The sequence below is a fragment of the Rosa chinensis genome, chromosome 2, assembly GCF_002994745.2.
Source record: "Rosa chinensis cultivar Old Blush chromosome 2, RchiOBHm-V2, whole genome shotgun sequence".
Classification (NCBI taxonomy): Eukaryota; Viridiplantae; Streptophyta; class Magnoliopsida; order Rosales; family Rosaceae; genus Rosa; species Rosa chinensis.
The window spans coordinates 71,297,406-71,309,196 of NC_037089.1; the positions used below are offsets into that span (position 1 = coordinate 71,297,406).

General features: G+C 36.4%; 1 pseudogene; it reads left to right on the forward strand.

The window, feature by feature from the left end:
• The first annotated feature begins 3,194 nt into the window (after positions 1-3,194).
• Positions 3,195-5,475, forward strand: LOC112189713 (annotated as a pseudogene).
• The last annotated feature ends 6,316 nt before the right edge of the window (positions 5,476-11,791 follow it).

Here is an 11,791-nt window from a genome sequence, read left to right on the forward strand (position 1 = left end):
GTAAAGGTGCTACCTTTCTGAAGGAAGGTGGTATCTTTGGCAAAGCCCTGTTCTGGTTTTACTGATACAGGTAATATTCATATCATTTAACATCTTGGGACTCATTTGCGGGGTCAATAAGGATCCAATTACGAGTTTTTTCTTCACATTTGGTTATCTGCATAGCCTATAGGAGGTAAGTGATTCTCATTCTGAGTAAATAAGGTGGCATTACGGGGAGGGAATGATAACCAAGGAAAGGGATTTCTCAAGTGTATGGAAAAATTTGAACAGCAATTGGTATGTATTAGTTTGTGCACATGGTGAACCCAAAATTTTGTCAAAGGGTGTAAACTCTTACGAATTCTTAGACTAATTAGCGAGGGAAATAATAATTTACATGGATACATGTTAAAGATAGGAAGACAAATTAGCAATGTAATAGAGTATGTGATTGAAATTGTTTATCCTTGATAAGTTCTATGCTCGGCAAGGAACTTTACATTCTAAGGTTTATCTGTTGGGTTGGAGTCTTTGGAGGGAATTGTTTGTGACTGCAGTGGAATCAAAGTCTGGCAATAAGGAGTGATTCAACTATGCTGGGTGTGAGATTTGCTAGGTGTGACTTGTTGGGTGTGAGTCTTGCTAAGGGTATTATTGGAAAAATTGCTGAGTATAATTATAAATTTTATTTTTATTGGGTGTAAAAAACTTGTTGGGCTTATATAGAAATTTGCTGGGTACATTTAGAAAGACAAAAAAAAATCTGAGTTAGTAAGTGGACTAACCTGACCTGAGACTATTGTTGCTAGTTGCTTTCTTTTCTTCACAATTTTCTTCAAGGGAGAAGCCCTCTGTCTTTGATACATGGATGGGAATTGGGGAGTGATTTATATTGGGCCCAAGATAAGAAATTTGGCATCCACTTGTTGTCCCCCCAGAAATTCAAAATCTGGGATTTGTGTTCCCCGAGGCCGGCAGGCAAAGCCTGCTGTTTTGTTGCTCTGGCTCTACAGACGGAAAAAGGGAAAGTTGTCATTCTCAGAGGAACCAGACCCACTACTATAGTAAGTATGTGGCCCAGTAAATCAAGTCCAGGACGACAAGTGATGTGCATGCTTGAGATTGTTTTTGTTTCTTTTTTTTTTTTTTTTTTTGATAAAATGTTTAATATTTTTTTAATTGAAGTATAGCAATTTATTTGAAATAAAAATAACATTTATCATTTGAAAAATGAGTTGTGTCTTTGGTGAGTTTTAGAAATACTTGAGTGTGGTTTTGAGAAACACTTATCTAATGTTTTCTTGTACAAAAACACTTTTACTAAACATGAAAAGTGATTTTAGGCCTTTCAAAAGAAACAACCGGATATTATGTGTACTTGTTTGGATAGAATTAGGGAATAAATAAAGTGATTTTCATACTAATTGATGTTTGTATGTATGAGTCGGTCCTTTTTTTTTTTTTGAATAACTATGAGTCGATTTTTTTATTCTTAAAAGCGTATATAATGAAACTAAAATTATGGATAACATAAGGTTTATTTATATCTCTAACAACATTTTGGTTTGCAATTGGATTCAAATTTGCTCACTATTTTTATTTTGTGGTGATATCATCACTTTACTAAAACTTGCCATGTAGAATTAATTTAAATCTGGATGAATTTCAAAAGTTAAACAAAAATTAAAAGCCACAAACCCTATCCTTTTGTAGTTTTGTTATATCTTCTTTTTCTTCTTTCTCTTGTCTCAACCTGACTTTATAACAAAAGCCCATAATGTTGGGTTGGAAGTTGAGACTGATTAATTAAGTTGAAGGGCATTGAATGTAATAGCTAAACTGGAGGTCGATCCCAATATTGGTCAAACTTGAATTTGGATCATCTCAACTCTATAACAAGAAATAGCAAGACCAAATGATTTCCGTAGCATGCAACTTTGATTTCGCATTTCCTAATTAACTGGGAGGGCAAGCTAAGCTTTCCTTTCCTTTCCTTTCCTTTCTCCCTGGTTTCCTATCTTATTCATATTTTGACTGCGCTTTATGACAACTTGACAAGCTACGTACCTGGCCTGTCATATCTTATCTTGTGACCTTTTGGTCATATCGTATTACAGAAGTCCAAGAGATAATTAAAAATACGGAAGACGTATCCAGTTTGGTGACTTGATCTCTGCCACTGCCAAAGAAATATTATATATACACACACATACATGCGGGACATACATGTTAGTTAGCTAGACATGCTATCAGAGCAAGGACTAAAAAATCGATAAAATCGGCGAAATATCGCCGAAATTATCGTTTTTTTGCCCCTCCGAAATTATCTCCGCATACCACACTAATTTCGTCCGAAAACTTCGAAATATCGAGATATTTCGCGATATTAATCCAATATATCGCGATATTTTGAAATTTTCTTCAGTTGCTCTCAAACTGAAAATTCTCAAAAATTGTACAGACAGTGGTTTCGAACCTCGGACCACTTATAAATTAAGTGGGCACCAAGACCACCTCTGCTGCGCGGCTTTTGTGGTTATTGTTATATCTTTTTAGTATATATGGTGCATATTCTGAACATGTAAATTTTATAAATTATCCTTTCTTTTTTTAATTCAACTATTAATTTATAAGTTTTACATTCACTTGACTTCACTCCAATATTTTTTAACTTATCTTTAGAAATTCTAACTCTATAGATATAAAAATTTTCAACATATTCATGTCATTCTTTCTATATCTAGTATCTACTTCCTCACTCACAGTCCTTTACATCAAGTATCTATCATTTTTTTATTTTCAAATAAAAAATTAGTTACTCAAGGTTACTGAGTATTTGCTTTTTATAATTTATTTTCATAATTAATAAAAATATTTAGTATGTATTAAGTCAAATTCAATAATTGTTGTTTGTCAGTGATTCTATATATACCTATTCTCCTTTAATAACTACAAGTCACTATGAAATGAAGCTTGTTCAATATATTCTTTTCATATATAGTAGATAATTGATAAAATAAACATATTTAGAAGTTTCACTTAAAATTTCCATGTTTTTCTTCAAATTTCCATTATTTTTCTTTATTATTTACTGAAATCGATATATCCTCGATATTTCCGTCGAAATTTCCGTTTCCGGGACCATCGATATTTCCTCGAAACTCGATATTTTGGTCTTTGTATCAGACACACACAATCTATATCTAAGGTCGATGGATTCCAAGGAATTTGTAGCTGACAAGCCTCATGCGGTTTGTATTCCAGCTCCAGCACAAAGCCACATAAAGGCAATGCTCAAACTAACAAAGCTTCTCCACTATAGGGGCTTCCACATGACCTTTGTCAACACAGAGTTCAACCACAAACGGTTTCTTAAATCTCTAGGACCCAACTCGCTCGACGGCTTGCCCGATTTTCGATTCGAGGCCATCCCCGATGGCATTCCTGCAGGTTCGGATGAAGATGCCACCCAAGACGTCACTTTGGTTTGTGATGCCATAATGAAAGATCTACTACTGGCTCCTTTTCGAGACCTCCTCTTGAAGCTCAACGACGAAGACGGTAGTACTCCGGTGACTAGCGTCGTTTCAGATGGTTTCATGCCATTCGCCATCACAGTAGTTTTCTTCACTATTGCTGCTTGCAGCTTTATGGCATGTAAACAGTATCCCACTTTAGTGGGAAATGGACTTGCACCACTCAAAGGTACTAAAAATGATTATATTAATGGGCTAATTACGTTTTAGATTTTACTACGGACCTTTTATTTTAATCATTGGGATGATAAAAATGTAACTTTATGCTATAACTTTTAAATTGCAACGCATTGCAACCAATTGTTTCAAAATCATAAGTATTCCTACCTTTGTTATTTTGATCATGGGTAACCATCACTATTGACATATCTTATGCAAAATCATTCTTGAATATTAAACGCCAGTTTGTAACTTTGTATTGACATATTCACATATATGTTTGTTTAATTACTCTATGTCACCTTTGTACCGAAACAAAAATTACTCTGTATCACCTTCTCAAATTTTGGACGTACTTCTAGAAGTTCTTGTATATTATGTGTATGTACCAAATAATAATTTTGTCTTTTGATTTAATTGTCTCATTCATTTTACTTCAGGAATTCCCTTCAAATTAGTTCTTTTTTTGTTTAATTAACCTTCAGAAGAGCTGAATAAAGAACCTCTCACTTAAGAAGAACTTGTAACACTAGACTAAATACAATAGTTGTGCGCATGAAATTGGCTAAAGAGATTTTAATATTGTTAAAATTTCTTTAGTCAATTAGATAAGAAATAATATTATCTACAGTGGATTATCATGATAAGAAATAATATTAAATCGACAATATAAAGTAATTAGCACAACTTGATTACTTTATGTTCAATTAATTCCATGCTTTTTTCCTTTTACTAATTACATGGCTATTGGGTGTTGTAGATGAGAGCTGTTTCACAAATGGGTTTTTGGACAAGGTTTTAGATTGGATTCCAGGAATCAAAGACATCCGTTTACGAGATTTACCCGCCAACTTTCGAACTACGGACCCCGACGACATCCTGTTTAATTTCACCATGGAATCTATGCATAGAGCTGATAAGGCTTCGGCAATAATTCTTCATACTTTTGATGCTTTGGAGCTAGCCTCATGTTCTGGAGGCTCTCTCATCTATGCTTAAGCTCCCACCTGTTTATGCAATTGGGCCTCAACAATTACACCTCAATCAATTACCAGAAGACCCTTTAAAGGATATGGGATACAATCTATGGAAAGAAGAAACCGAGTGTCTCGAATGGCTCGATTCTAAGGAGCATAACTCAGTTGTTTATGTCAGTTTTGGCAGTATAGCGGTAATGTCTCCACAACATCTTGTAGAGTTTGGTTGGGGACTTGCAAATATTAAAGTTCCCTTCTTCTTGGTCATTAGGCCCGATTTGGTTGTTGGTGAGTCCGCAATTTTGCCACCGGAGTTTGTAGCTGAAACCAAGGAAAGAGGTCTAATTGCAAGTTGGTGTCCGCAAGAGCAAGTACGTAACCATCCATCAGTTGGAGGGTTTTTGACACACAGCGGTTGGAATTCTACTGTTGAGAGTTTGTGTGCAGGTGTGCCTATGCTATGTTGGCCATTCTTTTCTGACCAGCTAACAAATTGTTGGTATGCTTGTAATGAATGGGGCATTGGCATGGAGATTAGTAATGATGTAAAGAGAGGCGAAGTTGAGAAACTTGTTAGAGAGTTAATGGGGGGAGAGAAGCACTATAAAAAGAAATTGCAATAGCTACGGCGCCCTCCCGTTGCGAAAAACCATTTTGCCGTCACAAAAAAGTATTGGCGACGGCAAAGCTTCTGAAGTCGTTGGTGGCGTCGCCAATACTTTTAGCCACGGCAAAATGCCGTAGCAAGAGCATTAGTGACGGCAAACCTTTTCCATCGCACTACTATCGCGACAGCGCAATTGCCGTCACCAATAGCATTGGCGACGCCACCATCCGCAACCAAAATTTTTTGCCGTCACTAAAAGTGATTTGCGACAGCAAAAATGCCGTCGCAAAAGTGTTATTTATGAACAAAAAAAATCTAGCATGCATATTTGCATGCCAATTTTTTTTTTTTTGGGATAAAAATTGTACAAAAAATAATGAATCTTATATAAAAGGGAATGTTATAGTAATTTCATATATCTCAGCAATGTTCAAAATTGACAAAAATTATATTACAAAGAGCTCATATCTGATGCAAAGTATATATATTGAAGTACAAACTCGATCTGAAATACTTGGTGATGGGAAAGCTTCTCTTTCTCCATCTTCACTAGATTCTGGGCACATGGTGCTTGCTCAGATCGATGGAGGTGTCCGCTTCATAACTCTCCCCTCTGTAAAGAGAAAAATACAGTGTTATGAAGTGAGTGGCTTCAATACTCAAGTAAAGAAAAGCTTAACTGATATGTCTTCCATATCTGAATGACAATTATGTTACTGCCTTTGCAAGTGTAAGTTCTAATTTACTCCCTGAAATTTAAGATGGTGACAAGGTAAAAAACACAAATTCCAGCCTTACACTACAAATTTAACAAGCATTTTACATCTTCTTGGAAAATCTATTACATGACTCTGTTCCTAGTTTTCTCTGACTATGAACTATGAATATGGTCGAAATACTCTCTAATACTACATCAATCCCGACTCAAATAATATTTTCAGGCATTATATGATGTGCTTATATGATGTAACGCTTTTATGCAAGAAGATCATGAGCGATAGGGAAAATATCATGAGCAAGAAGATCAATTATTCTAATGACCAAAAAAAAAGATCAATTATTTTGCAAGGCTATATAATTACTCACTACCGTCATTAACAATATGAACACTATGTATTGAAATGAAACAAAAGAGATACTAAAATAACTTCAACACTTGGAAGAAAATTAAAGCAAGCAATAAGTAATATTAGTTGGATAGAAACTAACATTAGTTCAGAACATGATTTACCTGTAAGGGAATCTAAAGTGCCTCAATATTGCAACACCAGCCAACCCCTGGAACAAAATTCATTGAGAAACTAGTTCAAGAATAACACATCGAGCCAATATACAACTCTTTCATAATATAGCACACATTATAGCATTTGTGTTTACAATTTCCAAAAACATAGTATCTCGGGTATGTACTTTGCATAAGTATGACACTAAATTATAAGTGGTCATAATTCTTCAAATTTCTTCTCTAATTTCAAGATTATTGAGTAATACTGATGTACTAAAATCATAATAGAGTTTAAGTTAAAAATCAATACCACAAGCATTATTTAGTATTGTGAAGTTAGCCAAATTTCATTCTATGTTCTCTCACATAGAAAATATAACAAAAAGAAGAAGTAACAAAAAAAAAAAGACTCACCATGTGCTCCTAGATTACTTCAAATTAGTCCAAAGTGAATTTGTTGACCACACATATAGAAGGATTGATTCTGCAAGCATATACAAGAATGGTTATAGAAATCACAGGGAATTTGAATTTGGACCACTATCTCATAAGATTCTTGATAAGATAACAAGGAGTTTATATATGTTTTGTTAAAGTTAATATAAGACAAACAGAAGAAAACTTTAACACCTACCACTAGTAACCATGGTTTGTATGTGATCCCCAAGCTCCCTTCAACTCAAACGTCCTTCATAGACCATAAAATATCCCTTCACAGTCTTGAAGAATCCAAAACAAAGTCAGCCAAGTAAAGCCAAATTACTCTCTTTAATTAAGCTCACTTTACACCAAACATAATATCCAGAAAGAATAATTAAGTAAATAGCAAAGCTACACTATTATGAAATACACTGGACAAAGTAAAGAGTTATAAGAAACTTTTTAACGAATCTGACCCACAAGTCTTAAGAGTGACCATTGCATCATAAAATGAAACAAAAATGAGCAGACAAACCAATCCTTTATGCCACAAATATATAACTAATTACAGAAGCCCTAATAAATAACCTAGTGGTTTATGATGGCCAATGATCATTGCATTCAAGGCATGAAGCAAGATTAAGGTAACACTGAAGTTGTAGTTAATGTCTTTGTGATTCAGGATTTTCATAAATCTCTGTTGTTCAATATAGACAGTGAATCAATCAGTGTTCATAGCTTTGGAATCATAGATATTACTTTTATCAATAATAGTTTTTTATAGGTTTCACTCAAACTCTTTTGACTAGATGGACCAATTACACAATTCACAGAAAGAAATTCCGATGATAGATTTTGGATTTGATCACACACATAACACTCTTAGTGGTATCGTTATGAAGCCATATATATAGCAAACTAATGCTGACACTTAACGCACAAGGCAAGCAAACTTGTAGTAGAAGTTGGAATCCCAGTATTGATTTTTTTTTTTTTAAGGGTTAGTAGTATAGAGAACTGACACACACATAAAAATGAAACAAATCAAACTGAAGTTCATCTTCTGAGTATGACTTAAGAATCGTACATACCATAATTGGAGTTTCTTTCATTAGCATTCATTCACTTCAACTAGCAAACAAAAATATGATCCAACTTTCCTCGATAACAAATTCGTAATGGAAATTGATACTTGAAGCTGAACCTAAGCAATCAAGATCATATCTTTTAGTAGACCATACATAGTGCATTACCATATACGTTAAGATTCTCATCAGAGCATACTCAAATAAAATGCAAAGTCAAGTCATTAAACTTCAACACCTATTTTAATTAATCAGTGGGATGATCTCAGAGAGAGAGAGAGAGAGAGAGAGAGAGAGAGAGAGAGTACCTGCAACTCGTTGTAGAAAGTTATGGGTGATGAATTGGAGTATTTCTGCTTGCGTTGCGATCTAAATTGAATTTGTACTTAAGGCATTGGTATCTCATAACCAGAGTCATTCTAAAACTTGCAACTAAACTAAAATAAAACCCATTGACAAATCATAAACATGAACCTGACCCAACAGAATAAGGAACTAACAAAAGACAAATTAACAAAAAAGTAAATACAAAAATCTAATCCAGATGGAGGGAGAGAGCAAAGCCCGCCCTGAGGACTACAGCCTCAGGCCACCGCCTCAAGCCACCGCCTCAGGCCACCTGTCTCCAGAGGGCCTCCGACAGTTTTTATTATTATTATATATATATATATATATATTGCAGTTCAGTACGACTGTATATATATTCTTTGCCATCAAAATAATTGACAGCGGTAAGTGTGCATTGTGGCTTTTTATGCCACCCAAGTTCAAAACAAAACAGTTTTCCTTTTTTTTTTTTGGTTTCTTTTGTATTAAGTACCTTTTTTTTTCTTTTCTTTTTCTCATTGCTAAAAATAGTTTCATTTTATATTCTCTCACTTTTTTTTTCCGGTTTCTTTTGGTATTAAACACTTTTTTTTTTCATTTCTGGTTTTTTACTAATGTCCTTTCTAATTTAAGAATACAATATAGATGTTTTTTTTGGTTCCTTTTTTTTTCATTGCTACTAGTATATTTAAGTTTCAATTTATTATAGGAAAAAAATTCGTATGAATGTTTGTCTCAGGCCTCCAAAATGTCAGGACCGGCCCTGGGAGAGAGATATGAACCTGCAAGATCAGAAAAACTTTAGATCTTGCCTGCCCAAAGAAACAACAGATTTGAATATAAGCAAAATAGCAAACAATTTGCATTACAATTGAAAATATAATACACTCTCATAACAAATTGGCACTGAGATAAAACGCACTTACCCAGAAGCCGCTAGCCCTAAATCAAATCGAAGCCACAGAAATTGATTCACTAAACTCTCCTTACACTGCAACTTTAAAAACCTTAGCCCTAGAATTGATAATCTTGTTTATAACAATTTCCTAGAACTGAATTAGGTCGGATGATTAGAGAGGGCCAGATCAGATCAGATGATTAGAGAGGGTGGCGGAGTTGAAAGAGATCTCCACTCGTCAGGGGGGGGGGTGTTGGGAGATGAGATCCAGAAGTGAAGCTAATAATGGAGGTGTTGATGTTTTTGATGCTTGAAAGAAGGAGACGATGTCGCTTAGCAGCAAATAAAGAATGAATCATACGACGGAAGACATTCGCAGTAGCAAAGCCAAGTGATTTTAGCGACGGCATCATACTGCTGATGCAAACCTATTAAACTTTTGCGACTACATGCTTTGCCGTAGCAAATATAGGAGTTTTGGCGACGGCAATTGAGTACTGACGTTAACCATGTGTAGCATATATGCTACGGCTCTCCTTTGCCATCGCAAACTAATTTATATTTTTGCGACGCCTTGTTTCCCGCAGCAAATCTATAACCAATGTTGAAGACATTTTTGCGCCGACGCTAACTGCGGTGGCCATTGCAATTATTTTTTGTAGTGACGGGTGAGAAAATGAAAGAAAAAAAAAAATTTGGAAAGGAAGAAACTTGCAGAACAAGCTACTGCTCCACATGGTTCATCATCCAAAAACTTGGACAATTTGGTGAATCAGGTGCTACTAAGGAAAAGCTAGATGTAATCTGGCATGAGAATAATTTCTTCTAATCGATTTGCTGTTAATTGGCTTGTAAGATGAATGTTTGGTAGTCTCAATAAAGTTGTATTTTCAAGCTTAAATTTTTTGGGTCATGAAATTTGGTGGTTCTGCCGCATGGGTCAACTATCAATGAAACTTGCAGAAACTTTCATTTCGATCTATATGTTCCAAGGGAAAAATTCACCAACGGTGTCTGGACACTTAAGGGACTTTCAGAATGATACCTGAACTTACAAAGTTATCAATGTGATACCTGGACTCATTTTTTCGTATCAATGTCGTACCTATGACCAATTTCCGTAACGGCTCCGTGATGGAAATTGGCCGTAGGTATCACATTGATACGAAAAAATGAGTCCAGGTATCACATTGATAACTTTGTAAGTTCAGGTATCATTCTGAAAGTCCCTAAGTGTCCAGACACCGTTGGTGAATTTTTCCCAATTTTGCACGTGAGTCACTTAATGAAGACAAAATGACTGATTTACCCTCAAATTCTTTTTTTCTTTTCTTTTCTTTTTTTCTTTATTCTTCTTTCTTTCTTCTTCTTCTTTTCTGGTTTCTTCTTCCCTTGATTTGAATCATCAAGATTCAAATCATCTTGCTCGTCTGATTCCCACCGCCGTTGCGTCTCAATCCACCTTCATGCACCACAGATGTTTCTGGTTCCCCCAACTTCAAATCCTATAGCAAATTGAAATTGTGCATTGAGGCTTCACCGCACACTCCGAGTTCATCCCCGCCGCCGTCGCCAATGACTTGACCACAACAACCTCCACCACCGCACAACAACGTCATCCTCCACTGCTTCTCGATTGGGTTTGGGGATAAGGACTGCTTCTTCCTCCACCGCTAGCGAAATCGTGGAGGCTCAAGGCCACATTCTAAGGGCCACCGGCCGGAAGGACAGCCACAGCAAGGTTTGCACCACCAAAGGCCCCAAGGATCGCAGTATCAGGCTCGTCGCCCACACCGCCATTCAATTCTATGACATGCAGGACCGGCTTGGATATGACCAGCCTAGCAAGGTCGTCGATTGGCCGCGCAAGACACGCAGAACGTGAGCCTCAATTTCTCGATGGTGGAGGCTCCGAGTCCTTTGTTTACTAATCGGCGAGGCACAATGGTGGGTAGCAACGGAGTGGGGAAGCTGGTGAATAAGAACAGCTCGAATTTTTTGCAGGTGAGGATGGTGTTGAGACCGAAGTTGTTAATCTTTGTCTGCCGAAAATTGCCTCTGATCGAAGTTGGGCTAGAGGCAGAAGTTGTCGGCTAAACAGATGAAGTTGCAGGTGAGGATGGTGTGGAGGTGGTGTTGCATGTCGGGAAGAAGGAGAGGATGGAGGGGTGTGATTGGAGCTGTGATTTGAGAATGCAGGGCTGGCGGGGCCTGAGTTTCTGATCAATGGTGTATAAAAGGGGGTCGGAGGAGAGAACGAGAGTGGTGGTGGTCAAGTCATTGGTGGCGGCAGCGGGGATGAACTCGGAGTGAACGGTGAAGCCTCAATCCACAATTTCAATTTGCTATAGGATTTGAAGTTGGGGGAACTAGAAACATCTGTGGTGCATGAAGCTGGATTGAGACGCAGCGGCGGTGTTTGATCGGCGATCGGCAGTGGGAATCAGACGAGCAAGATGATTTGAATCTTGATGATTCAAATCAGGGGAAGAAGAAACCAGAAAAGAAGAAGAAGAAGAAAGAAAGAAAGAAAGAAAGAAAGAAAGAAGAATAATGAAAAAAAGAAAAGAAAAGA